Source organism: Bufo bufo, chromosome 5 (assembly GCF_905171765.1).
Source record: "Bufo bufo chromosome 5, aBufBuf1.1, whole genome shotgun sequence".
Lineage (NCBI taxonomy): Eukaryota > Metazoa > Chordata > Amphibia > Anura > Bufonidae > Bufo > Bufo bufo.
In genome coordinates this window covers 227,418,998-227,445,435 of record NC_053393.1, presented here as the reverse complement: position 1 = coordinate 227,445,435, position 26,438 = coordinate 227,418,998, and the positions used below count along the sequence as shown (strand labels likewise).

General features: G+C 45.5%; 1 protein-coding gene across 1 annotated transcript in view; it reads left to right on the top strand.

Moving 5' to 3' along the window:
* CDK13 (cyclin dependent kinase 13) overlaps positions 1 to 26,438 on the top strand; it is a 78,774-nt gene that overhangs the window by 19,926 nt on the left and 32,410 nt on the right. The window lies entirely within an intron of this gene.

Sequence of the window (26,438 nt, the reverse complement as noted above, 5' to 3'; positions counted from 1 at the left end):
TGAGCGGGCGCTGGAGCGTGCAGAGCTGGGACCAGTGAGACAAGGGTGAAGGAGGAAGCTGAGTTGCGGCCATACAGAGCGCTGCGGTGCACGAGACAAAGTGAGAGGAGCGGGAAAAGGCAGAAGGAGCACAGATAAGGAGGAGAGAGAGTGGGGATCGCGAAGCGAACACTATTCAGAGCGCCGCTGTGGTCGAGAACAGGGCACGCTTGAAGCTGCATACCTTCAATAGTTTTCCCGCCAAACGACCATATTGGGAGCTCCACCTTGGTACTGGGAGAAAGAAGGAACCCCGGTCAGCGCAGAGCCTACCCACAGTGAAGGCCACTGATAATCCTGTGCTACACAGTACAGCTAAGCTCCCTCACACAAAGAATAAAAGTTAACCCCAGACTTCCTGGACGAGATATACCCATAGAAGCAGAAGTCTGCTCCATGGGAAGGACTTGCCAGATCCACTGGCAGCTTTAGAACTCACAAGAAAACACACTGCAATATATCAGCCCCAGACACAACTATACTCGCTGTCTATTACTCCATCATCGATCGTAACAATGGGGCCACAAAAAGCACCAAGTGCTGCAGACAAATTAAAAGAATTTGCCAGACAACCTGATGAGAATTCACGGTCACCTCTACCGCAGAGGAATATGCATACCAGAGCCAGCACTACATCAGATATAACAGCTCCTGTAAATGCTTCTGACGAAGTCCAAGATGAACCTACTCTTAAAGAGGACCTTTCTCGTGCATGGCATTGGGGGACACAGCACCATGGACACAGCACCATGGGTATATGCCCAGCTGCCACTAGGAGGCTGACACTAGAAACAAAAAAAGTGTTGGCTCCACCCAGGTGGGCTATACCCCTCTGCAAGAGCCGAGATACACCAGTCTAGTTCTAGTGTCCGTAGGAGGCAGACATGACCTGTTTTTGCAGGTCATCCTGCTAATTTTATTTTTTATTTTTTCTCTTTTTTTCTACAGGTTTCTTCCTGATGCAGGGGTGGCTCCATCGTGATCCACTTTAGTTGCCCCCCTGCGGGCGCGTACTCAAGTACCCGGCAACCACCCAGTCCCCACTTATCTGCTTCCGCAGTGGAATTCCGGCGGACCCACGGCTTCCGTGTTGAGTCCGCCGAGGGGGTGGTCATTGCTGCGCCTGAAAACGTCGGAAGGTGAGTATGGCAGTATCCTGTACTCTCCCCCCCCCATGTTCAGGTGACCCCTGTGTTCCCTCTTGTTCTGGTCCCCCTTTTAGTTAGCAGGGGGCACTGCATGCTTGCTGGGCATACTTTTTTCGTGAAAATATTTTTCTTTTGGGGCTCCCCTTTTTTCTAGGGCCTGGCCCTTTAAGACGGCCGATTCTTTCCGTCGGCTCCTTCCCGTACTTACGGGTTTCATCCTGCTCCTGCCCAGCCTTCACTGCGTCCCCGCTTCTGCTGCTGCCTCCGGGCGTTACCGCGATCGCGGGCGTCCGTCTCCGGCGGCGTTTCTCTACTCGAGGCCCCGGCTTTTATCCCCAGCCTAGGCCGCAGGTCACGTGGGGCGGAGCTCTGTCTCCGCCTTCTGCCTTCCCGGGTTTTTCGCTTCTCCCTCCCCTCTGTGGGTGGCGCCCTGGGAGGCGCGTTTTTTCCTTCCAATCCAGCGCCAGCGCGGGCTGCTGGGGGGGTGTGTCTTCCTCCACTACCGGCTCCTGTCCTGCCTGCAGCTATCGCTTCTGCCGCTTCTCCTGCGTCTCGGCTCTCTGGACGTGTTTCTGTGGGACACAGCACCTTGGGTCTGGTAGGCGGCCTCTGGCTGACTCCTTCTTTGCTTTGCAGGCTCCTCCATCGCCCTCATGTCTTCTTCTGGTCGGGCCCCCTCTCCCCCTGCCGCCATTTCCACTCATTACGCCTGTTCAGTGTGTAATAGGAAGTTTCCATGCGGTCAGTTTTCCTCTCTCTGCGTGCAGTGCCTTCCCTCCAGGCCCGCCCCTGCGGCCCCCTCTCTGTCGGTCCTTCCAGAATGGGCTGCCACCCTATCCCAGGCCATAGGTAACCTTGCCAGCCTCTCCCAATCCCTAGCGCAGTCCTTGGACCGTCTGCCCTCTCAGATTGTGGCCGCCTCGGGCAGGGACCCCCCCGCCGGGGATGTCCGTTCCCGCTCTGGTACGAAGTCCAGCAAGCGACCTCGCGCTGCCTCGGCCGGGTCCCACTCTTCCTCAGCTACCCCGGATCACTCCCCGGTTAGGTCTGAGTCGGGCGAAATTTCTTCTTCAGCCGCTTCCGCCGTTCCTGGGGACTCCTCCGCTTCTGATTCAGAATCAGAGCGGTGTTCGGCGATGTCTGCGGCCGTTCAGGACCTCATCAAGGCCGTCCGTGATGCGCTCCATGTGCAGGACGTTCCTTCTTCCTCCTCCCTGGAGTCGGTGTCCTTCCGCCGGTCTAGGCGCTCCACTGTGGTCTTCCCGAATCACGAGGATCTGGACGCGCTTCTGGCTAAGGAGTGGCGTCATCCTGATCGGCGCCTTCATCTTACTAAGGCTTCTGACGTCCCCTATCCTTTTTCTGAGGAATCTGTAAATACCTGGACGGTTCCTCCTCAGGTAGATCCTCAGGTTGCTCGCCTGGCTAAGGCTACTACCCTTCCCCTGGCTGACGCGGCTTCCTTGTCGGACCCCGCTGACAAACGGGTCGACTCCTTAGCCAAGTCCGTTTTCGTTGCAGCGGGCGCCGCGCTCCGCCCTGCGTTTGCCGCCTCCTGGGTGGCTAAGGCCTGCGCTATCTGGGCAAAACAACTTGTCCGCGCTCTTCCCCCAGACTCGGACCAGGGGGAACTGGCGGTGCTTGCCTCTCAAATTTACCAGGCGTCCAAATTTCTTTGCTATGCCTCTATGGAATCGGCCCGGCGCTCGGGCCGTGCGGCCGCTAACTCTGTGGCCATCCGCCGCACCATCTGGCTCCGTTCTTGGGCGGCAGACTCCGTCTCCAAGAAGGCTCTGATTTCCCTTCCCTTTCTTGGTGGGAAGCTCTTTGGTAAGCGTCTGGAAGAACTCCTCTCGGAGGCCACTGAATCAGTCGCCGCCGTCGTTTCTCTGGGTCGTCCTCTCGGGCGCAGTCCTTTCGGGCCCCCCCTGCCCGATCTGACAAGAAGGCCTCTGGGCCTTCCTTTAAGGCCAAGCCCTCCTGGCATGCCAAGCCCAAGCCTGCTCGCCCCCAGTCCACTAAGCCCCCTTCTGCATGACTCTGTCAAGGTGGGAGGGCGTCTGCTCGCCTTTCAGAACGTCTGGCGAGCAAGTGTGGAAGACGCTTGGGTTCTGGAGGTAGTTTCCTCCGGTTACAGGATCGAATTCTCCGATCTTCCGCCAGGTCGGTTCTTCATGACGTCGCCTCCCAGGTCCCCCTCCGGGGCAGAATTTTTTTTTCAGGCCATTCGTTCCCTTCACTCTCTAGGGGTCATCGTTCCGGTTCCAGAGTCGGAACGCTTCCGGGGGTTCTATTCGAATCTGTTTACGGTCCCCAAGAAGGACGGTTCTCTCCGTCCTATCCTGGACCTAAAGGCATTAACCGCTTTGTCCGGGTCTGTCATTTTCGTATGGAATCCCTCCGGTCGGTGATCGCCTCCTTGGAGTCGGACGAGTTCCTGTCGTCCATCGACATTCAGGACGCCTATCTCCACGTCCCCATTGCCCCCTCCCACCAAAGATTCCTTCGCTTCGCGGTAGGTTTTCTTCATTTCCAATTCGTGGCCCTGCCCTTCGGCCTGGCCTCTGCTCCGAGGGTTTTCACCAAGGTGTTAGCGCCCCTCATGGCCCTTCTTCGTGCCAGGGGGTCGCCTTGATACCTTACCTGGACGACCTTCTGATTCGGGCCCCGTCATTGGAGGACAACCTGTCCAGCCTGCACATCACCCTCTCAGCTCTTGCTCAGTTCGGGTGGCTTGTCAACCACTCCAAGTCCTCCCTCGTCCCATGCCAGAGGATGCCCTTCCTGGGCATGATTTTCGACACTCTCCTCGGGCGGGTGTTTCTCCCCCCAGAGAAGATCGCCTCCCTTCAGGCGGGGGTGACACTTCTCCGCGGCCCGTCTTCTCTGACTATCAGGACGTGTATACGCGTCCTGGGGAGGATGGTGGCTTCCTTCGAGGCCATTCCCAATTCCACTCCCGGGACCTTCAGTTGTTCCTCCTATCCAGGTGGGACAAGTCCCAAGCTGGCCTCGATCGCCTGGTTCGTCTCCCTCTTCAGCTTCGCCAGGACCTTGCCTGGTGGCTGCTTCCTCGGACGGTGTCCCTGGGCCGTTCCTTCCTTCCCCCCAGTTGGCAGGTGGTCACGACGGACGCCAGCCTCTCGGGTTGGGGAGCGGTCCTCGACTCCCTCTCAGTCCAGGGTCTTTGGTCTGCTCAGGAGTCCTCCCTGCAGATAAATGTGCTCGAGCTCAGGGCGATTTTCCTGGCACTGTCTCACTGGACCCCATGTCTTCGCGGTCTCCCTGTCCGGGTTCAAACGGACAATTCCACCGCCGTGGCTTATCTGAACCACCAGGGAGGCACCAGGAGCGTGATGGCCTTGCAGGAGGCCTCCCACATTCTGCGCTGGGCGGAGTGCCACGTTCCCGTCCTCTACGCAGTGCACATTCCCGGGGTCGACAATTGGGCGGCAGACTTCCTCAGTCGTCAGCTAGTCGACCCGGGCGAATGGTCTCTACACCCAGAGGTGTTCCTCCAACTGTGTCACCGATGGGGAACTCCGGACGTGGATCTTTTCGCGTCACGTCTCAACCACAAGGTTCCGCGCTATGTCGCGCGGTCCAGGGACCCCCAGGCTTTCGCGGTAGACGCCCTAGTTCTGCCTTGGTCTCAGTTCAGCCTCCCGTACCTGTTTCCCCCCATTCCTCTCCTGCCCCGAGTGCTCAAGCGTCTCAAGGCAGCCCGGGTTCCGGCAATCCTGGTGGCTCCGGATTGGCCCCGCAGGGCGTGGTACGCAGATCTGGTGTTTCTGCTCGCCGACGTTCCGTGGCGGCTTCCCCTGCGCCACGATCTCCTTTCACAGGGCCCTCTGTCCCACCCGAATTTACCTCAACTTTGTTTGACGGCGTGGCCGTTGAGACCGCGGTCTTGAAGTCCCGTGGCCTCTCTGATTCTGTCATTCAGACTATGCTTCACGCTCGCAAACCCAAGTCAGCCCGTATTTACTACCGGACCTGGAGAGCGTATTTTGCCTGGTGCGAGTCTGGGCGTTTCCGCCCTCTCCGTTTCTCTGTACCTAATGTTCTGGCCTTCCTTCAGGCCGGTTTTGAGAAGGGCCTTCGCCTGGCCTCTCTGAGGACATATTTCGGCTCTGTCCTTTTCCAGCGTTCCGTGGCTTCACGGGCTCAGGTTAGGACTTTTCTCCAGGGTATCGCTCGCCGAGCCCCTCCCTTTCGTTTTCCGGTGGAGCCGTGGGACCTGAATCTCGTCCTTGACGCCCTTCAGTCTTCTCCCTTCGAGCCTCTGGCAGAGGTTTCTCTGTCGTTTCTCTCGTTCAAGGTGGCCTTCTTAGTGGCGGTCACCTCCATCCGCCGGGTTTCCGAACTGGCGGCGCTTTCTTGCCGTTCACCTTTCCTGGTTTTTCATCAGGACAAGGTGGTGTTGCGGCCCGTTCCCTCTTTCCTTCCAAAGGTGGTTTCCTCTTTTCATATCAATGAAGAGATCGTCCTTCCCTCTTTCTGCCCTAATCCTTCTCACCCTAGGGAGAGATCCCTCCATCGCCTTGACGTTGTTCGGGCTCTTCGCCTGTACCTTCGTCTCACGGAACCTTTCCGTCGTTCGGATTCCCTTTTCGTGGTCCCGGCGGGTCCTCGTAAGGGTTTGCCTGCCTCCAAGGCCACCATCTCTCGCTGGGTTCGGTCGGCTGTCAAGAAGGCCTATATCGCAAAGGGCCGTGCTCCCCCTTCCAGGTTGACCGCTCATTCTACTAGGGCAGTTGGGGCTTCCTGGGCGGTGCGTCATCAGGCTTCTGCTTCCCAGGTCTGCCGGGCCGCCACCTGGTCGTCAGTTCACACTTTTTCTAAGTTTTACCATATTGATTCCCTGGCTTCCGCTGACGCTAGCCTGGGGCGCAAGGTTCTGCAAGCAGCTGTGCTTTAGACTGGCGACATGGCGTTCTTCTTCCCTCCCTCAGGGACTGCTTTGGGACGTCCCATGGTGCTGTGTCCCCCAATGCCATGCACGAGAAAATTGGATTTTTTGTACTCACCGTAAAATCCTTTTCTCGTAGTAGACATTGGGGGACACAGGTCCCGCCCATTGTTATTGTTTTCTTCTCGTTTGTGGTCCCGGCGATTTGTGGTCGTTGGGTCTCCCTAGTTGAAGACTTGTTGGCGTTCAGTTTCTGTTTATTCAGGTGTGGCGTTCCTACTGCTTTTATACCGACTGGTGTATCTCGGCTCTTGCAGAGGGGTATAGCCCACCTGGGCGGAGCCAACACTTTTTTTGTTTCTAGTGTCAGCCTCCTAGTGGCAGCTGGGCATATACCCATGGTGCTGTGTCCATGGTGCTGTGTCCCCCAATGCCTACTACGAGAAAAGGATTTTACGGTGAGTACAAGAAATCCAATTTTCACTACTCTACAAACTAAAAACTATCAGTGGGCAGAGCGGCGCCCAGGGGTCCCCCTGCACTTACTAGTATGTCTGGGCGCCGCTCCGTTCGCCCGGTATAGGCTCCGGTGTCTGCGCTCCCTCTGCTGTACTGGAGTGATTTCTTGTATGAGGCGTGACCCTTGCTGGAGCGCTGGCCAATCGCAGCGCACAGCTCATAGCCAGGCAATGTGCACGGGGACCCCTGGGCACCGCTCTGCCCACTGATATAGTTAGTTTTTAGTTTGTAGAGTAGTGAAAGGTCCTCTTTAAGCAAGTAACAGCTCAGGTTCTAGAAGCTATTACTGCATGTAAAAAATCTCTCACAGGGAAATTGGATGAAGTCAAGATCGACCTGGCCCTCCTGTGTCAAGACATGCACAATTTACGAGAAAGAGTTCAACACACTGAAGAGTGTATATCGGGCATAGAAGACGCTACCGCCAGATCTATTTCTGACCTTAACACTAAAGCGGAGCTCTGGAAACAGAAAGCAGATGACCTAGAAAATATGCTCCGCAGAAATAACATCAGGATCATTGGCTTGCCTGAAAGAGTGGAAGGCCGCAAACCTGACAAATTTATTCAAACCTGGATGAAATAAATTTTTCCAGATGCTAATTTCTCGTCAGCTTTTCCAGTGGAAAGAGCTCATAGAGTACCGGAAAAACCACCTCCACCTGGATCCCCTCCTAGACCCATGCTCGCAGGATTCCTCAATTGCAAAGACAGAGATAAGATATTTGCTCTTGCCAGGAGAAAACAAGAAATCAAATATGACAACACCAGAGTATTCATATTCTTGGCTTTTTCTATGGAACTGCAGAAACAACAAGCCACCTTTTTATGGATGTCAAGCGACGCCTGAGAGAAGCCAGCATACCATACTCCATGGGCTATCCTGCAAAACTACGAATGGAGGATGGCGACCGAGCTATATTTTTTACCTCCCCTGGAGAAGTCACTGAATGGCTAGCTATGAGGCGAAGATCACCGAGACGCTAAGACGCCTGACAGAGCCTAAGGGTAGAACATCGATTGGCGCCAATCGACTGGCTAGTATAAGTTGAACTGTTTCAGCTATAGTTAATTACAGTTTGCACCTATATACACATAAGCAAACATTGTTGAGACACCATACATACTTATTCAGTTTATCATAGTAGTGGCCGCAGCCAGCATGCCAATGTCAAAACATCAAAGACAGAGGCATCCCAGTTTCATTGGCCTATAGTCTGGTTAGAGGCAGGTTATACCGGATGTAGTATATGTTTACATGATTTTAACTGTTTGCAAACATGGTTTGTTCAATTTGTTCAGTTTTTTCGGTTACCTACTGTTAACCACACTACAATATATGCGACTACAGCCATTGCAGTAAGTGCAACCCATGATATTATAGGCTTACCCCGGATACCAAGGCAGACTTGAAAATCCTATCATGGCATGTCAGAGGATTGGGTACCCCACAAAAAAGATCAATGGTGTTCGCTTTCATCAGACATTCCAGCCCGCAAATTCTGTGCCTCCAGGAGACACATCTACTACCTAACACCTCTCTGGCCCTAAAGAGGCCATGGGTACAATGGGCCGCACACTCGTATCATACCTCCTCTTCAAGGGGGGGTGTCCCTTCTAATACATAAACAACTACACTGGGAGGTAAAAGAACTAGTCGCAGATACAGAAGGCAGATATGTCTTTGTTCATGCTCTTAGTGATAATGAACAGTACGTCTTACTAGGTATTTATAATCCTCCCCCAGGTTCTATGCAGGTCCTACACCTAGCAGCTACCTTTGCGGCAACATACCCCCAAGCCAAAGTAATATGTATGGGAGAATTAAACATTCTGTTAGACCTCTCGTTGGACCGACTATTTGTGGTAAAATACAGGAAATATCTCGAATCTCAATAGATTTTTAGCTGAATTCAGATGGTTTGATCTATGGAGAACTAAACATCCAGAATCTAGGGTGTATTCATGGTGGTGGTTGCGACTTCTTAACCAGGATAGATTACATGCTAGGCAATGGACTAGCATTGTTAAATATGAGATCCATAACCTACCTACCCCGGGGAATATCAGATCACTCCCAAATACTAGGCATGTTAATGGGCAGAGCTCCATCAATGTACAGGATGAATATACACCTGTTCTGGCTGAGCCTTATGGGTTTAACAGATGGGACCTCATACCAACTGCAGGAATTCTTGAATCCAATCTAGCTTTGGTGTGGGATACTCTAAAGGCACGTTTCTGCGTGGGGCTTTACACTCTCTAACATAACATACATTAAAAAAGACACTAAGTGATATGAAATGGAGCTAGAATCTCAGTGCACCGCGTTGGAACAACAATACATTAGTCAACCGACTGATGCCAATAGGACAGCTTGTCTCAAGGCGGGCAGACAAATCTTGCGGTGCTTCAAGACAAAGCTGACCAGAATTTTTTTTTCCTGAAACAAACAGCTTTTGAGTTAGGCAACCAATCGGCTAAGCTACTTGCTCAACTGATTAGACATGACTCGCCCTTCTCAGCGATTCTAGCAATTAGAGACCATATGGGGCACAAATCCAATACCCAGGAGGCAATTGTTCGAATCTTCACACGTTTCTACCAAAATCTATACAGATCCAGCATAACAGTATCTGAATCAGAGATGGATTCATACTTAGATGGCATCCCATTCCCTAAACATACTACAACACAAAGCGACCAACTAGATCATCCTATTGGCTCAGAAGCCATAACCGACCTTAACAGGAAATCTCCAGGCCCAGACGGGCTTCCCAAGGAGGCTTATGCCAGATATGCAGAGGTATTGGCTCCCCAATTGTTGGGCACATATCATTCTTCCCTGGGGACGGGAAAACTCCCAGACTCTTTTATGGAGGCCACTATAATTCTATTATTGAGTGTGCATCTTATAGGCCCATAGCTCTGTTTAAAAGTGGATTATAAAATCCTGACCAGAATATTAGCGACTTGCCTTAACCAAATCCTGTCATTAGTTCATCAAAACCAAACAGGTTTTATGCTGTGAAAATCCACCACCGAGAATATAAGGAGGGTCCAGGTGGTGACACAGATTGGTTACTCCCTGAATGCAGATTGGGCTTTGGCATCACTTGATGCTGCTAAGGCATTCAACTCAATAGATTGGCCATATTTGATTGGATGCCTACGGGGATTTGAATTCGGCCCACAATTCCTTAGGTGGATTAGTATTCTTTATAGCAATCCGGTAAGCAGACTACTAATTAACAGAATTGTCAGAAAGCTTCCCTCTCTATAGAGGGACAAGACGGGGATGTCCCCTGTCACCACTCTTATTTGCCCTGGCAGTTGAGACTCTGGCCATTTAGAGTGAGAAATAGTAACACTATACATGGAGTGACCATGGGAGAGAGGGAAGTCCGGATTGGACTATATGCAGATGAAATGATCCGTCTCTCAGAGGTGCGTTGTCCCTGATTGATTGAGTTTGGGGACTATTCAGGTCTGAGAATCAACTGGGAAAAATCTGTTTACATGCCTCTGGATAAGGCCTCATGCACACGACCGTTGTGTGCATCCGTGGCCGTTTTCCGTTTTTTTTCGCGGACCCATTGACTTTCAATGGGTCCGTGGAAAAATCGGAAAATGCACCGCTTTGCAGCCGCATCCGTGATCCGTGTTTCCTGTCCGTACGGTTCACAGACCCATTCAAGTCAATGTCACAATGGAGGGAGGGGGGGGGGGGGGGGGGGGGGGCGCCGCACACTGGCCACCAATGATATTACAATAGAGGGAGGGGGGGGCGCCGCACACTGGCCACCAATGATATTACAATAGAGGGAGGGGGGGGGCCCGCACACTGGCCACCAATTATATTCAAACTGGGGAGGGAGGGGGGTCTGCCCCCTGCTGCCTGGCAGCCCCTGATCTCTTACAGGGGGCTATGATACACACAATTAACCCCTTCAGGTGCGTCATCTACACAGTTCGTAGTATAGTCTAACTAGAAGCGTCCCCATCACTATGGGAAGGCCTCTGTGTTAGAATATACTGTCGGATCTGAGTTTCACGATGCAACTCAAATCCGATGGTATATTCTAACATAGAGGCGTTCCCATGGTGATGGGGACGCTTCAAGTTTAAAATATACCATCGGATTGGAGAAAACTCGGATCCTATGGTATATTAACTCCTGACTTTACATTGAAAGTCAATGGGGGACGGATCCGTTTGAAATTGCACCATATTGTGTCAACGTGAAACGGATCCGTCCCCATTGACTTGCATTGTAATTCAGGACGGATCCGTTTGGCTCCGCACGGCCAGGCGGACATCAAAACGACTTTTTTTTCATGTCCGTGGATCCTCTAAAAATCAAGGAAGACCCACGGACGAAAAAACGGTCACAGAAAAACGGAACCCGTTTTTGCGAACCGCAAAAAAAAAAACTGTCGTGTGCATGAGGCCTAAGTCAGATTGGAAAGGACCATCCCATGTTTCCTAATTAAAAGTAGTGGACACATTTAAATACTTAGGAGTCAAGATCACTAAACAATACTCTGGCTATATCGCTCAATATTTGCCCCTTAATTGATCATATACGGAACAAATTTTAAAAGTTGGAAAACGCTACCCATATCAGTGGCAGGGCGCATCAACTTAACCACCTCCGGACCGCCTAACGCACGGATGCGTCCGGAAGGTGGTTGATTCATTCCTCCTGGACGCATCCGTGCGTCATCTCGCGAGACGCGAGATTTCCTGTGAACGCGCGCACACAGGGGCGCGCGTTCACAGGATCGGAAGGTAAGCGAGTGGATCTCCAGCCTGCCAGCGGCGATCGTTCGCTGGCAGGCTGGAGATGCGATTTTTTATTTTTTTTTAACCCCTAACAGGTATATTAGACGCTGTTTTGATAACAGCGTCTAATATACCTGCTACCTGGTCCTCTGGTGGTCCCTTTTGTTTGGATCGACCACCAGATGACACAGGTAGCTCAGTAATAAGTAGCACCACACTACACTACACCCCCCCCCCTCCCCCCTGTCCCTTATTAACCCCTGATCACCCCATATAGACTTCCTGATCACCCCCCTGTCATCACCCCCCTGTCATTGATCACCCCCCTTTAAGGCTCCATTCAGACGTCCGTATGATTTTTACGGATCCACTGATACATGGATCGGATCCGCAAAACTCATACGGACATCTGAATGCAGCCTTACAGGGGGGTGATCAATGATGGGGGTGATCACCCAATATAGACCCCCCTGTCATTGATCACCCCCCTGTCATTGATCACCCCCCTGTAAGGCTCCATTCAGACATTTTTTTTGGCCCAAGTTAGCGGAAATTATTATTTTTTTTCTTACAAAGTCTCATAGTCCACTAACTTGTGTCAAAACATAAAATCTCACATGAACTCACCATACCTCTCACGGAATCCAAATGCGTAAAAATTTTTAGACATTTATATTCCAGACTTCTTCTCACGCTTTAGGGCCCCTAGAATGCCAGGGCAGTATAAATACCCCACATGTGACCCCATTTCGGAAAGAAGACACCCCAAGGTATTCCGTGAGGGGCATATTGAGTCCATGAAAGATTGAAATTTTTGTCCCAAGTTAGCGGAAAGGGAGACTTTATGAGAAAAAAATATATATCAATTTCCGCTAACTTGTGCAAAAAAATAAATAAAATTTCTATGAACTCGCCATGCCCCTCATTAAATACCTTGGGGTGTCTTCTTTCCAAAATGGGGTCACATGTGGGGTATTTATACTGCCCTGGCATTCTAGGGGCCCTAAAGTGTGAGAAGTCTGGGATCCAAATGTCTAAAAATGCCCTCATAAAAGGAATGTGGGCCCCTTTGCGCATCTAGGCTGCAAAAAAGTGTCACACATCTGGTATTGCCGTACTCAGGAGAAGTTGGGCAATGTGTTTTGGGGTGTCATTTTACATATACCCATGCTGGGTGAGATAAATATCTTGGTCAAATGCCAACTTTGTATAAAAAATGGGAAAAGTTGTCTTTTGCCGAGATATTTCTCTCACCCAGCATGAGTATATGTAAAAAGACACCCCAAAACACATTGCCCAACTTCTCCTGAATACGGCGATACCACATGTGTGACACTTTTTTGCAGCCTAGGTGGGCAAAGGGGCCCACATTCCAAAGAGCACCTTTCGGATTTCACAGGTCATTTACCTACTTGCCACACATTAGGGCCCCTAGAATGCCAGGGCAGTATAACTACCCCACAAGTGACCCCATTTTGGAAAGAAGACACCCCAAGGTGTCCTAGCGATATGCCCCCATTGTCTGAGATGGAAATACCCCTTTAACTAAAATGATAATACTCCCTAAAGTCCTGTATGCATTTAGCATTTTATGAAACGTTCAGCCCATAATAGAACAGTCCTATCCTATTTTTTGGGGTAACAAGATGACAAAAAAATGGCAAATCGCATGGTTTTTATTCATTTATTTCTGTTGCGGCGCTCACCGCATAGGAGATATTTTTTAATAATTTAATAGTTTGGACTTTTCGGACGCAGCGCTATGTAAGATGTTTATTTATTTGTTTATATATTTTATATGTAAAATTAGGAAAGGGGAGGGATTTAAACTTAATATTTTAGGGTACTTTCACACTAGCGTTTTTCTTTTCCGGCATTGAGTTCCGTCACAGGGGCTGTATACCGGAAAATAACTGATCAGGCATATCCCCATGCATTCTGAATGGAGAGTAATCAGTTCAGGATGTCTTCAGTTCAGTCATTTTGACTGATCAGGCAAAAGAAAAAACCGTAGCATGCTGTGGTTTTATCTCTGGCGAACAAAAACTGAAGACATGCTGGATCCTGCATTTTTCCCCATAGGAATGTATTAGTGCCGGATCCAGCATTCAAAATACCGGAATGCCAGATCCTTCCTTCGGTAAAAATGTGTAAAAAGATACAAGACTGATCCGTCTGTCCGCATGACAAGTGGAGAGATGGATTCGGTCTTGCAATACATTTGTGAGTTGGATCCGGATGCGTCTCACAAATGCTTTGTCGCATTCAGATCGGCGGATCCGGCAGGCAGTTCCGACGATGGAACTGCCCGCCGGATCACACTGCCGCAAGTGTGAAAGTAGCCTTAGGCCTCTTTCAGACGGGCGTCACGTTTTGGCTCCGGATGCGTCCCGGGTGCATTGCCGCAAACCCGCGCAGGTAGGTACGCAATTGCAGTCAGTTTTGACTGCGATTGCGTTCCGTTGTTCAGTTTTTATCGCGTGGGTGCAATGTGTTTTGCACGTGCGTGATAAAAAAAAACTGACTCTGGTACCCAGACCCGAACTTCTTCACTGAAGTTCAGGTTTGGGTTCAAGGTTGTGTAGATGTAATTATTTTCCCTTATAACATGGGCTGGAGGGGTTAAAAATAAAAAATTTAACTCTTGTCCACTTGTTCGTGCAGCCGGCATCTCTTCTGTCTTCATCTGTGAGGAAAAGGACCTGTGGTGACGTCACTGCGCTCATCACATGGTCCATCACATGATCCATCACCATAGTAATGGACCATGTGATGAGCTCAGTGACCTCACCGCAGGTCCTGAAGAAAGAATTGGAGACCGGCAGCTACGCGATCAATTGGAGGAGGAGAATTAATTTTATTTTTATTTTTTAAACCTCATTGGCACTGCGAAACCAATGTTTTATTATACTGGGGTGTTGGGGGGGGCGCATTGCGCCACCAATGAGGATAACTGACCTGATAATACAAATACAGGAGGATCAGTACCTGCAGCGGATCGCAGCTCCCTGTCATAGAGGTCGGTGCCGGCTATTTGATTCCGGCACCCGCCTCCTGTATTTGTATTAACAGGTCAGTTATCTTCATTGGTGGCGCAGTGGCCACAGCCCCTCCCCTCCTCCTCTCTCTCCTCTTATTGGCGGCGGCAGCAGCACAGAGGGGAGGGAGAGACTCCTTCTCTACTGCGCTGCTGAGAAAAACATTGGCGGCGGGGCAGAGAACCATTGCCTGTGCCCCGCCGCTGTATTAAACTGCAGAGCTGCGGCTGTGGGTTTAGTCGCAAATGGCGACAAGACTAAAGTCTTGTCGCCATTTGTAAATTCTAAGTCGCATTGGCAACCATTTTGGTCGCCATCTGGAGCCCTGGTGAGTGTAAGAAGATGACCCCCTTGTCTGTCTCTGTCAGTCATTTATACCATAGATACAGGCATGTCTTGGTAATGTATGGCTTAAACATTGTCATATATGGAGACTTCACATATACTCTTGACGTTCTCATAGACATCCCATCACCCTTGTGTATTACTATAGATGGTGTCAGTGTGTAGTGTAATAAAGCCTTTATATTAAATACCAATTAATATATCACATATTTAACCCTTCCCCCTCTTGAGGGTGAGAATCTTTTTGAACCTTCAACATCAAATTTTACAATTATCTTGAACTCTTCATTCTTCTTTTCTTCTTTATAAATTAATTAATTGTCCATCAATTATTTATTTGACAACCCAATAACAATATTTGCTGAACATATGGTAAACTGTGATTGAATACTAATGAAATCAATTTAAGAACTACGGTAATCGAATATCTATTGGGCATCTTTTTCTCCATCTTCCTTTTGGTCTCGTCATGATCTTGATACTGTAATTTCACTTACTCATCTTAAATTTGACTCGCATAAAGTCTGATAAGATTGATAGAACTGTATGTGGATGATGTGCAGTCCTTCAATTGAATTGTATCATATTTTCCAATGATGTTCATGTACGAGATCACCGTTTACTATTTGTGGTGACACCGCTTTCCTGTGCACAGATTTTTACTTGCATATCAGGAATTCCTTTGTCTTCAGAAGAGTCTGTGAACAGCTGTCACTTCTTCTTTGTCATTTCCCTTCTTTCTCGTCAGTAAAAATTCCTGATAAAGTTCTATCAAATTATAAGTAACTGTCCATTTATATGACGAATTTCACGCTCTTGGCATGATTGTTGACAATCGAGTAAAATGAATGTAGTCCTTTAACAAAGGTCGTACATAGGCTGTAAATATCTCACTTCTGGAACCCTAAGGCCCCTTTCACACGAGCGAGTATTCCGCGCGGATGCGATGCGGGAGGTGAACGCATTGCACCCGCACTGAATACTGACCCATTCATTTCTATGGGGCTGTGCACACGAGCGGTGATTTTCACGCATCACTTTTGCGTTGCGTGAAAATCGCAGCATGCTCCTCTTTGTGCGTTTTTCACGTAACGCAGGCCCCATAGAAATGAATGGGGTTGCGTGAAAATCGCAAGCATCCGCAAGCAAGTGCGGATGCGGTGCGATTTTCACGCACGGTTGCTAGGAGACGATCGGGATGGAGACCCGAACCTTAATTTTTTCCCTTATAACATGGTTATAAGGGAAAATAATAGCATTCTGAATACAGAATGCATAGTAAAACAGGGCTGGAGGGGTTAAAAAAAAATAAAAAGTCATTTAACTCACCTTTATCCACTTGCTCGCGTAGCCGGCATCTCCGTCTGACTCTTTTACTGTCTAGGACCTGTGGAGAGCATTAACTATAGTTTAAGGACCTGGGATGACGTCACTCCGGTCATCACATGGTACGTCACATGATCTTTTACCATGGTGATTCACCATGGTAAAAGATCATGTGACGTACCATGTGATGACCAGAGTGACGTCATCCCAGGTCCTTAAACTATAGTTAATGCTCTCCACAGGTCCTAGACAGTAAAAGAGTCAGACGGAGATGCCCGGCATTGCAAAAAAGTGGATTAAGGTGAGTTAAATGATTTTTTATTTTTTTTAACCCCCTCCAGCCCTGTTTTACTTAGCATTCTGTATTCAGAATGCTATTATTTTCCCTTATAACCATGTTATAAGGGAAAATAATACTATTTACAGAACACCGATCCCAAGCCCGAACTTCTGTGAAGAAGTTCGGGTTTGGGTACCAAACACGCGCGATTTTTCTCACGCGAGTGCGAAACGCATTACAAGGTTTTGCACTCGCGCGGAAAAATCGCAGGTGTTCCCGCAACGCACCCGGACATTTTTCCACAACGCCCGTGTGAAAGAGGCCTAACTATTCTAACTCTAAATCACTTACTGAAGCTCTTCAGCACTCGCTCTTCTTGAGCTCAATTCTCCATTTTGGATGCCAGTCCTTCTGTCACAGGACCTCCTTTCTGTGTGGACAGAACTTTTTCTATGAACTTTACCTCTGGAGTTGTCTATAGACAGGTGTGCTTCAGGTGCTCTTAACCTTGTCTTGGGTCACTCTCCAATGCCCTCTATCTTCACTCCTTTCCCAGAATATAACACAGATTTCTTTACCTTCAAATCTTTTCCTGGGACTCTGTGTACATCAGTCTTTGTTTTTAGACTTCATGAATATCGCAGTCTCTAGAAAACATTACATTTCCTGTTGACTTTAGTCTTGATTGAAGATCTTCTTCTTTCCTATTACTACACCAAAATTGGTGATTATAGCTAACCTATAATATCACAGTATACCATACCATTCATTTATTACCATATTATATTTCCACATAATATAGATGTTTATATATTATTGAAAATATTATCCTAATACAAAATCCTTTTATGTAGGTGTAGCCTTTTTATCTTTATTCCTTTAGTCATGTATCTTTGTGGAATTTTTATAAATAAAAATTATATTGATTAATTTAATTGACCACACAAAATATTTATTTTTTATACTTTTTTTTTTTTTTTTAAATAAAGTAATATTCTGCATGAGATATGATATATTACTTAAATATCATTGTATTCTTCTTTAAAATATAACTGTAAATTTAAACCTTTGTTTAGAAAAGCAACAAATATGTATTACCATAATCCCTATAGATCAGTGGTTCTCAACCTTTCTAAAGCCGTGACCCCTTAATACAGTTCCTCATGTTGTGGTGACCCCCAACCATTAAATTTTTTTCCTTGCTAGGTTATAACTAATTTTGCTACTGTTATGAATTGTAATGTAAATATCTGATATGCAGGATGTATTTTTATTGCTACAAATTGAACATAATTAAAGCAGAGTAATTAATCACAAAGACATCCACAGATCTCCCCCCTAAACAGTGCCATCCACAGATCCCCCCCCCCCCCTAAACAGTGCCATCCACAGATCCCCCCCCCCCCCCCCTAAACAGTGCCATCCACAGATCCCCCCCCCCTAAACAGTGCCATCCACAGATCCCCCCCTCCCCTAAACAGTGCCATCCACAGATCCCCCCCTCCCCTAAACAGTGCCATCCACAGATCCCCCCTCCCCTAAACAGTGCCATCCACAGATCCCCCCTCCCCTAAACAGTGCCATCATGGCACTGTTTAGGGGGGGGGGATCTGTGGATGGCACTGTTTAGGGGGGGGGGATCTGTGGATGGCACTGTTTAGGGGGGGGGGATCTGTGGATGGCACTGTTTAGGGGGGGGGGGATCTGTGGATGGCACTGTTTAGGGGGGGGGGATCTGTGGATGGCACTGTTTAGGGGGGGGGGGGATCTGTGGATGGCCCTGTAGGCTGATCTGTGAATGGCACTGCCATCCACAGATCCCCCCTACAGTGCCATCCACAGATCCCCCTCCCCGACGCTCACAGCAGTATATTTATAAACTAATCAGTAACTACTTTAACTTTAATCATTGCTCATTGCTGAGCTCTTTACTTGGATTATAATTTATTTGGATATGGGATATCTTACTTTGTCTTAGCTCCGGTAATAGCAGGCAGTGCGGGGGGCGGTGCTCACTCATTGACGTCACGCGCCTGCGCCGCCTAGTGGGAGGAGCAGGCGCGTGACATCAGTGAGTGAGCGCCGCCCCCAGCACTGCCTGCTATTACCGGAGCTAAGACAAAGTAAGATATCCCATATCCAAATAAATTATAATCCAAGTAAAGAGCTCAGCAATGAGCAATGATTAAAGTTAAAGTAGTTACTGATTAGTTTATAAATATACTGCTGTGAGCGGCGTGGCCCTGTATATTCTAACCCCCAGGCAAGCGTCCCTGTGACCATGGGAACGCCTGGGGGTTAGAATATACCATCAGATTTGAGTTTTTACGATCTCACTGAGCTCGTAAAACTCAGATCCGATGGTATATTCTAACCCCCAGGCAAGCGTCCCCGTCACCATGGGAACGCCTGGGGGTTAGAATATACCATCGGATCTTCTGAGTTACTCAGCCGCAAAACAAGCATCGGCGACCCCCCAGAAAGGGCCGATCGACCCCTAGGTTGAGAACCGCTGCTATAGATGGATATGCTTTCCAATATAGTTGACCTTTATATTTAAATGACCATTAATGAGTTTCAATTCCTATCACTGAACCAGGATTAACTCCCTCCATATTTGGAACCTCTCTGGAATACAATATCCCAAATAACAATTACAGTAACTCCATGATCACCATTTAGTTCATGTATGTCATACTCACTTATCCTGATTATATGATTCATACAATTACGTAATAGATAACTACATAATATTTTGTTATACCCTTGTATTTGCATACTTTCTTCCATATACCAATACTTATTGGCTCAAATTAACTAAATTTGACTATTATTCTTAGACTTTAACTCTTGAGACATGGGTCTGCCTTGACCATCTGTGAACATCACTCCTGTATGAACAAAACATGAGTGCTTTACCATAAAGTAGATATCTTGAAAACCTTACAAATGTTCGGTTTTTGTGTGTGTGTATATGTGTGTATGTATATACTAAAACTGAACATTTGTAAGGTTTTCAAGATTTCCTACTTTATGGTAAAGCACTCATGTTTTGTTTCTGCAGGAGTGATATTCACAGATGGTCAAGGCAGACCCATGTCTCTCAAGAGTAATATATTGGTCTTAATGTGATTATATATATATATATATATATATATATAATTATATATAAAATTTCAATCATTCACATTGAGACCAATATATTACTATCATGTATAAAATATATATCTTCCTATATATGAGGATATAGTTCTGTGTGTGTGTGTGTGTGTGTGTGTGTGTGTGTGTGTGGTAATAATAAATCATCACTATAAATAAATCCACTTTTGTAAAACAATCTTATAGCAAGTAAATCCCATAAAATATTACCATGAAATATTTGTAAATTAAATTGAAACATTTGCCTGTGGATCTTTATGATTCTATATACTGGATCATCAAATATTCAACTTTAATATAACCTATAATGTTATAGAACCTTTAACACTAAGATCAAGTGTCTTTTTGGACATATGTGTGTCGCATTACTATTATAAGGCCTCAAAATTATCCTTATTCTTAACACAATTTAGACCATTTTCTTTATCCTATTTCCAGTATAAATGTTAGATATATAAAACACAAATAATAAAATATGTTGTATAATCCTACAATAGATCTGACAAGTCATTATAAATAATGACCATCTTTTAACTAATAATTGTATATTCATTTCTAACTCATATTTTATGCTCAGTCTTAGAATAGCATTCATACATAATCACATGCACCTACTCACATGGCGCATACTCTCATAACACAGCAGCTGCTCGCATCACTCTTACATCATCACATATAGCCAATTAACTTCAATTAATAAAATAATGTAATAGAACCCATACGTGTGTATATTTTGTAATGCGCATTATAAAAGAAATTTCAGTTATAAACCTGAAATACTTCATTTGTGAACCACAAATAAACAATAATTTGGTATTTTGAATAAACTCAAGAACTTGGAATTTCTATAATTTTGGTCTTTCCATACCATTAACCTATTTTTACACAAAAAATCTCAAATGTCATCATGTGCCCCTGTCAATTAACTGACCACACACTTTAATCACAAGGAAAATCATGCTCAAGTAAGTTCAAACATTTTATTTTATTATATTTAGTATTATTCCGTTAGTCAAACATTGTTACATAGATTAACAGTTTGATTACTTGACATTCCATGCAATTATGAAACTTAATTAGTAGTGTGGAGAAAATTGCTATGGAAGGAAGATTTTTGCTCATTTCTGTCAAATGCTGCTTAAGAAAATTTCTACTGGACAAAATAGAAAATATTAAATACAACAAATATTTCCTAGCAATATTGTCTGAATAAAGAATATACAAAAATCGTATTTTTATTCTCTGATCTCCTATGGTTTAGAGAGAAATGTCTCTAGACTCAAGACACATGAGAATAGGATCCTGTTACTTTTACAATTATAGCTTCTGTCTCCTATACCAGGCATGCTCAAACTAATCTAAATACATGGTTTATCCTACAATATAATGATCTTACAATAAGTATCACGTCTCTCTATATTCTTATATTATACCATACATTGTCTTATAATTAATCAGAACTTTTATTTAGCTAACTTTAATGGAAAAAAAAAATCTTATTCTTATCCAGGTCAAAACCATTACCAATATGTCTGTCCTCGATAGACTTATTTCTCGCCAATACTGTCTCCGCCCCATTGCACCGATAGTAATTAGCATACGGAGCAGGAGACAGTAATGGGGGTACAACGGGCGAACGGAGCGGCGCCCAGGAATAATAGGTGCAGGGACATCTCTGGGCGCCTCTCTGTGTAGCCTAATACTTAACTAAGTCCGGACCCATATAAGGTAGTCTTTAACACATAATACAGGAGGCAGGTGCCGGCAGCAGAATCGCATAGTCGGCACCCTGCCTCTTGACAGGGAGCTGCGATTAGCGGAAGTTAACCCCTCAGGTGCGGCACCTGAGGGGTTAACTGCCGCTGATCTGCAGCCAGTACGCGCCTTCTGTATTAACCTCTTAAGGACACAGCCTTATTTCACCTTAAGGGCCAGGCCATTTTTTGGAAATCTGACCAGTGTCACTTTAAGTGGTGATCACTTTAAAACACTTTGACTTATCCAGGCCATTCTGAGATAGTTTTTTTTCGTCACATATTGTACTTCATGACACTGGTACAATGAAGTAAAAAAAAACAAAAACATTTTTAATTATAAAAAAAAATACCAAATTTACCAAAAATTTGTAAAAAAAAATTGCAAATTTCCAAGTTTCAATTTCTCTACCTCCATAATACATAGTAATACCTACAAAAATAGTTTTTACTTTACATTCCCCCATATGTCTACTTCATGTCTGGATCAATTTGAGAATGATATTTTATTTTGGGGGGTTGTTACAAGGTTTAGAAGCAAATCTTCAGAAATTTTAAAAAACCCACTTTTTAGGGACCAGTTCAGGTCTGAAGTCACTTTGTGAGGCTTACATAATAGAAACCTCCCATTCTAGAAACTGCACCCCTCAAGGTATTCAAAACTGATTTTACAAACGTCGTTAACCCTTTAGGTATTCTACAAGAGTTAATGGTGATAAAATTTCAGAATTTAGATTTTTTTTTTTTGCCAAATTTTCCATTTGAATCCATTTTTTTCCAGTAACAAAGCAAGGGTTAACAGCCAAACAAAATGCTATATTTATTGCCCCGATTCTGTAGTTTGCAGAAACACCCCATATGTGGCCGTAAACTACTGTACGGGCACACAGCAGGGCGTAGAGGGAAAGGTGCGCCGTATGGTTTTTGGAAGGCAGATTTTGCTGGACTGGTTTATTTACACCATGTCCCATTTGAAGCCCCCCTGATGCACCCCTAGAGTAGAAACTCCAAAAAAGTGACCCATTTTAGAAACTACGGGATAGGGTGGCAGTATTGTTGGTACTAGTTTAGGGTACATATGATTTTTGGTTGCTCTATATTACACTTTTTGTGAGGCAAGGTAACAAGAAAGGGCAGTTTTTGGCACCGTTTTTATTTTTTGTTATTTACAACATTCATCTGACAGGTTAGATTATGTGATACTTTTTATAGAGCAGGTTGTCACGAACGTGGCGATACCAAATATGTCTACAATTTTTTTTATTTATGTAAGTTTTACACAATGATTTCATTTTTTAAACAAAAAAGAATCATGTTTCAATGTCTCCATAGTCTGAGAGCCATAGTTTTTTCAGTTTTTGGGCAAATATCTTGGGTAGGGTATGATTTTTGCGAGGTGAGATGACTGGCACTATTTTGGGGTGCGTATGACTTTTTGATCGCTTGCTATTACACTTTTTGTGATGTAAGGTGACAAAAAAATAGCTTTTTTTTTTTTACACCTTATTTAAAAAAAATTTTTTTTTACGGTATTCACCTGAGGGGTTAGGTCATGTGATATTTTTATAGAGCAGTTTATTACAGATGCGGCGATACTTAATATGTATACTTTTTTTTTATTTATGTAAGTTTTACACAATTATTTCATTTTTGAACCAAAAAATGTATAATCATGTTTTAGTGTCTCCATATTCTGAGAGCCATAGTTTTTTCAGTTTTTGGACGATCATCTTAGGTACGGTCTCATTTTTTGCGGGATGAGGTGACTGTTTAATTGGTACTATTTTGGCGTACATACGACTTTTTTGATCACTTTTTTTTTACCTTTTTTGGGAAGTAAGGTGGGTAAAATTTCAATTTGATCATAGTTTTTTATTTATATTTTTTATGGCGTTCACCGTGCGGGTAAAGTAACATGACCTTTTTTTTTTTTTTTTTAGATCAGGTCGTTACGGACGCGGTGATATCAAACATGTGTAGGGATTTTTTTTTTTTCATTTTTAATCAGTGATAAATGTATTTTTTTATTTTTACTTTTTTTTTTTTTTTACCCAGACCCACTTGGTTCTTGAAGATTCAGTGGGTCTGATGTCTGTATAATACAGTACAGTACACTATATACTGTACTGTATTTTCACTTTACAAAGTCTGATTAGACTTCTGCCTTTAGCAGAAGTCTAATCAGCACCATGGACAGCCTCTGATCAGTTGCCATGGTAACCATCACTCGCTGCCACAGCAGAGCTGTGGGTGATGGGGAGGGAGGGGGGCCCAGCAGCCCCCGATAGGCGAGGGAGCTCCCTCCCTCTTAACCTTTTCCATACAGCGGTCCCTACGGACCGCGGCATGGATGGGGTTAAACGCATGGAATCTGTGCCAGCACAGATGTCAGGCGTTTCAAGCAGAGTGTCAGCAATGTGCTGACACACTGCAAACCGCTTGGCTATCCTGAAAGAGGGGGCGGGCAGATGATCGCCCGCCCGCCCCCCCCCCCCCCCCCCTCTCCAAGCAATGCCTGCCCTCTCTGCCGCGGGGATCAGAAATTTACGAAACCACAGGTCTGAATTGACCTGCGGTTTGCTGCGATCGCGGACATGGGGGGGGGGGGGGGGGTCAGTAATTAGAATCATTGGTGGCGCAGTTCGCCCACCCCATTAAAATCTTTGGCACAGTGCGCTCAACCCCCCTCAGTATTAAAATCATTGGTGGCAGTGGCCACAGGGTCCCCTCCCCTTCTCATTGGTGGCAGTGTAAGCCTGGGGCTCCGATCAGTTACCATGGCAGCCAGGACGCTACTGAAGTCCTGGCTGCCATAGTCGGCTCCCTGCTGCCCTGTGCTTTGTGCAAAGTCCTATTCACCCTGATAGAGCTCTATTAGGGTGAATAGAACAAGGGATGAAAAGATCCCAGGTTCTGGCCCCTAAGGGGGGAAATAGTTCTTAAATAAAAAGTGTAAAAAAAAAGTTAATAATTTGGTGTGTTTTTTAAAGTATAAATCACCCACTTTCCCAATTTCATATATAAACAATAAATAAATAAACATATTGCCACGTCAAAAAAGTCCAAACTATTAAAATATTTTAAAAAAATCTATGCGGTGAACGCCAGAACATAAAAAATAAATAAACCTGCGCGATTCGCCAGTTTTTTTTAAAATGCGGAATGCACGTGGCTTTTTTTTTTTTTTTTTTGTGTGGTATTGAATGGTATCGAGTATCGCAATACTTTTTTATGCTATCGAAATCGAATCAAAAATTTTGTATATTAACAACTCTACAGTAGATGCATCTTTACAGATAGCAGCATCTGTGGTTGGAACTTCACTAGAACAATTATCTATGGATCTATCTGACACTACTCTGAAAGACCTTCACCATATGGACAATATTCCTTATTTTCTCTTTATTGACTAAAATACATTTACAGTCTATCTTCTTAATATCCTGTTCACATTCTGCATATAAACCAAACCATATCTTTTGCAGATCTAACTGTTCACTAGGCTTAAACGTAAATTGTAAGCTACTCTTATCAGCAATAGAATGTATTATTTCCATACTCGCAACCTCAGTAGATTCAAGGTTATATTATATTTAATAAGCTTCTCCCTGGCTGTTTTGCTGTGACGATATTTTCCCTGGCTGTGACGGTATTGTAAAAAATCGGGCAGGGTGGCAGCATCAGCAGGGGGTACCCCGCAAGTAAAGGTATTTATCTCAATTAATATAAAACCATGAAAGGTCCTCTTTTAAAACAATTCAATGAAACACCTTAGGGGTCATGTGAATTACTGCACCTATAGTTTGGTACTTATATGGGGTTTTACACTTTCTCCTCTTGCCCCTTGTGAAAATAAAAAAAATTCTAAAATTTGGGGCTTAAGGAAACTTTTTTAGTCAAAGAAATGACATTTTTCATTTTCACAGCAAAATTTTTCTAAATTCTGTAACCTTGCCGGGTTGCATGAAAAATGTATTAAAATGGAAAATCTGCAAAAAAATTAAATTTCATCTTTATTTTGCCTCATTTTTATTTCTAAAATAATCTGTTTTGAATAATTTAAGTAAGAGATGCAGTTTTGAAAAGGGGGTTGTGTGGTTTCTATTTATGTAAGTCCCCCATCAAGACCTAAATTGGTCCTTAAAGTTGGTTTTGGAAATTTTCTTGAAAATTTGAAAGATTGCTTCTAAAATTCTAAGTCTTCTAACGTCCTAAAAAAATAGACACAAAATGATGCCAACTTGGTGAATGTTAACCATTTGTGAGGTATCACTGTCTGTCTTAAAAGCAGAGAAATTCTAATATTGAAAATTGCTAATTATTCCAAATCTTCTGTAAATATATATATTTTTTTAAATAACCACACAATACATATCAACCCAAATACCACTAACATGAAGTACAAAGTGTCACAAAAAACAATCTCCGAATCGTTTGGATAAGTAAATGCATTCCAAAGTTACCACCAAATAAGGCTACTTTCACACTTGCGGCAGGACGGATCCGACAGGCTGTTCACCCTGTCGGATCCGTCCTGTGGCTATTTCGCCGTGCCGCCGGACCACCGCTCCGTCCCCATTGACTATAATGGGGGCAGAGCTCCGGCGGTGCACGGCAAAAGGCCACCGGACTAAAATTACTGCATGTCAGGCTTTTTAGTCCGGCGGCTTTCGCCGTGCACCGCCGGAGCTCCGCCCCCGTCCCCATTATAGTCAATGGGGACAGAGCGGCGGCACGGCGAAATAGCTGCTGAACGGATCCGACATGGTGAACAGCCTGTCGGATCCGTCCTGCCGCAAGTGTGAAAGTAGCCTTAAGTGATACATGTCGGGTTTGTAAAATTAGGCTGTCAGGAAGGTGAAAACTGGCTCTGTCCGGAAAGGGTTAATAATGTGTAACCAAATACGAATAGAAATAAATAAATAGAGCCAAAAGTCAGTGTGGACATACCATGTGTGAGTTATGTTTATGTTAGAGGGAAGTTTAGATTTGTAGTGATGGGTAAAGTGTCAGTGATCCTGGTACAAGTGATGTGCCACCAGGGTCAGATCAATAGACTGTCCCAGGTGTCTCAATGCTTCACAGAGCTACAGCTTTTAACCAGGGAGTTTGGCTTCTTTTACATCTCATATGT